Source organism: Carettochelys insculpta, chromosome 3 (genome assembly GCF_033958435.1).
Source record: "Carettochelys insculpta isolate YL-2023 chromosome 3, ASM3395843v1, whole genome shotgun sequence".
Lineage (NCBI taxonomy): Eukaryota > Metazoa > Chordata > Testudines > Carettochelyidae > Carettochelys > Carettochelys insculpta.
In genome coordinates this window covers 64,652,759-64,656,245 of record NC_134139.1, presented here as the reverse complement: position 1 = coordinate 64,656,245, position 3,487 = coordinate 64,652,759, and the positions used below count along the sequence as shown (strand labels likewise).

At 48.6% G+C, this 3,487-nt stretch overlaps 1 non-coding gene across 1 annotated transcript; it reads right to left on the bottom strand.

The window, feature by feature from the left end:
• Window positions 1–2,909: 2,909 nt before the first annotated feature.
• On the bottom strand, window positions 2,910–3,152 carry LOC142011702 (18S ribosomal RNA). Its single transcript, XR_012645173.1, has one exon. It is a non-coding gene; the product is annotated as an 18S ribosomal RNA (ribosomal RNA).
• Window positions 3,153–3,487: the final 335 nt, after the last annotated feature.

Below are 3,487 nucleotides of genomic sequence, written 5' to 3'. Positions count from 1 at the left end.
GGGGTGTGGAGGCAGAGAGAGTCCCAGAGCTAGTGGGAAAGGTGCGGAGAGATGAGGAGATGGGCCATGGCAGGGGGAAAACAAGGCGGGGTGGAGAAGAGAGGGAGAGGGGCTAGTATGGGGGAGGAGGCTTTGGAAAGGCCAGGAAGCCCCACGGCCCATCCCACCCCAGCCTGGTCAGTGGGCTGTGCAGCCCACTGTGCCCCAGCCTGGCCCCTCTTCCCACCTCCTATCTCTGCCTCCAACCCCTGGTGGCAGGCTGTGTGGTGAAGTCATTCTGTCTCCCAGGAGGAAAATATTTTTATATAGAGAGATATGACATATATTAGTATCAGAAAGGTAGCCGTGTTAGTCTGTAGCTTTGAGAACAACAAGAAGTCTTGTGGCACCTTATAGACTAAGAGATATTTTGGAGTATAAGCTTTCATGGGCAAAGACCCACTTCATCAGATGCATGAGTAGGGGGGATGATTTCAGAGGGGTATTTAAATAGTGGGGCCACAGTAAGAGGGAGGGCCAGAGCTGACAAGGTCTATTCAGCAAGGTGGAAATGGTCCAGTATCAACAGTACTTACCAAAAGAGGAAAAAACAAGTCAGATCAGACAGGGGGATGTGAGCCTTTGTCAGAGTCTAATGGGGAGATATTAGCACCCAACGCAGAGAAACTGCCTTTGTACACTGCGAGCCACTCCCAGTCTCTGTTTAATCCATGGTTAATGGAGTCAAATTTGCAAATAAATTGCAGCTCAGAGATCTCTCTCTCCATTTGATTTTTGAATTTTTTTTTGTTTCAGAACTGTCACCCTTAAATCTGCCACTGAGTGTCCAGGGAGATTGAAGCGTTCCCCCCCAGGCTTCTGTACATTACCGTTCCTGATGTCTGTCTCCTAGTGTAAACCAAGCCTAAGCAAAGCAGGAGGAAACTGTACTTACATAGAGACTTCCTGGTTCTCTCCCCACTTCCAACTAGCTGCGAGGGAAGCATTCCTTCATATCCGACTTACTCTCAGTCTGTGTTCCCATGGTACTAATGTCTATTAATAAAGACAGACTGACTAATATATGTCATCAGCAAGAAGTCTTGTGGCACCTTATAGACTAAGAGATATTTTGGAGCAAAAGCTTTCATGGGCAAGGACCCACTTCATCAGATTCATGGGGGGCGTTTCAGAGGGGTATTTAAAGAATGGGGTCCCAGTAAGAGGGAGGGCCAGAGCTGACAAGGTCTAACAAGGTCCTGATGTCTGACATCAGGAATGGTAATGTACAGAAACCTGGGGGGGAACGCTTCAATCTCTCTGGACATGCAGTGGCAGATTTAAGGGTGACAGTTCTGAAACAAAAAAAAAAATTCAAAAATCAGATGGAGAGAGAAATCTCTGAGCTGCAATTTATTTGCAAATTTGACTCCATTAACCATGGATTAAACAGAGACTGGGAGAGGCTCGCAGTGTACAAAGGCAGTTTCTCTGCTCTGGGTGCTAATATCTCCCCATTAGACTCTGACAAAGGCTCACATCCCCTTGTCTGATCTGACTTGTTTTTTCCTCTTTTGATAAGTACTGTTGATACTGGGCCATTTCCACCTTGCTGAATAGACCTTGTCAGCTCTGAACCTCCCTCTTACTGGGACCCCACTCTTTGAATACCCCTCTGAAACCACCCCCGCACTCATGCATCTGATGAAGTGGGTCCTTGCCCATGAAAGCTTATGCTCCAAAATATCTCTTAGTCTATAAGGTGCCACAAGACTTCTTGTTGATGACATATATTAGTCAGTCTGTCTTTATTAATAGACATTAGTACCATGGGTACACAGACTAAGAGTAAGTCGGATATGAAGGAATGCTTCCCTCGCAGCTAGTTGGAAGTGGGGAGAGAACGTGGATGTCTCTATGTAAGTACAGTTTCCTCCTGCTTTGCTTAGGCTTGGTTTACAGTGGGATACTAATTCAAATTAGGTGATGTAGGTCAACTTTACTATGAATCAGTCTTCCCTATGGGGATCATTCTGTCCATTTTAAGGGGCCCGTAAGGTCGACTTTCGCATTTCTAGTTTTCATGAGGAATAATGCCAAAATCAACGTTGCAAGGTCAACCTTAGGCTTGTGTAGGTGGAGTGTTATTAAATTCCAATTTATTGGCCTCCTGATGTGTCCCACAATTCCCCAATGTGTCCACTCTGGCCATCACTTTCAGCTCCACTGCTCTCCAGTTGTGCAGGAAGCAGCCCTGGAAATTGCAATTCATTTCTTTTGTGGCCAGTGTGGGGATCAGAGCAGGCAGCACACCTCAGCATCACATCTGGCCATGAACTCCCAGGGTGCAGACAAGTCCCAGCATAGAGAGTATAGAAGATCCAGGCTCTCAACACTGTCGGGGGGTTGGGGGGACGGAGTTTGAATCTGTGCTTTGAAACTACAAACCAGCAAAAGAAATGCCAACATATATGCAAAGATCTGACAAGGCATAGAGGGAAAAGGGTACAACAGGGATGGCCAGCCGTGCTATGTGAAAATAAAGGTGCTCAGGGAGGCATACCAAAAGACAAAAGCAGCAAATGGATGTTCTGGTTCATCTCTCCAAATATGCCACTTCTATGAGCAGCTGCATAGGATTCTAGGGAGTGACCCAACCACTGCCCCCAAACATTCTCTTGATACCTCTGGAGGCACTCCTCAGGAATCCTCTGGCAACAGCAAGGAGGACATGGTGGATGATGGGGAGGATAGTTGTCAGCAGGTGACTGGAGAAGCTTATCTCGCAGACAGCCCGGAGCTGTTTGCAACTTTTGTGGCAGACTGCTGCTGGTAGGCTGCAGGGTCCTGACAGATGGTAGATACTCTGGATTTAAAGTGCACTCATTCCAATTACAGGGCCTCAAAAGAGTCCTGTATTGTTCTTTTTTCATCCCTACCTCCCCGGGTCGGGAGTGGGTAATTTGTGCGCCTGCTGCCTTCCTTGGATGTGGTAGCTGTTTCTCAGGCTCCCTCTCCGGAATCAAACCCTGATTCCCCGTCACCCGTAGTCAGCATGGTAGGCACAGGAAGCGCCATCGAGAGTTGATAGGGCAGACGTTCGAACGTGTCGTCGCCGCCACGGGGGAGTGCGATCGGCCCAAGGTTATCTAGAGTCACCAAAGCGGCCAGCAGATATTCTAGATGGTGAGTTAATACTTCTCTGTTCCCTGAGTAAACCCAGTTAGGGCAGGCAGCTGGGGCCTCGTTAGGAGTCAGCCACAACTGAGTCTAATCAACACCCATGGCCAGCTGAGGCCTCTGGACTTCCTATAAAAAGCTTCCCCCAGGCAGCAGGAGGGAAGGAATTGATAGGTGTGCACAGGAGAAGGCTGGTGCAGTGCAGTGCAGTGCAGTGCAAGAAGTTACCATGAGGAAGTGGCAGGCAAAGTGGCCCAGGGTGAGGTTGCCACATTGGGGCAGAGGCAAAGGCCCTGCCAGCTGCCTCTTGTCCTCTTCGGGACCCTGG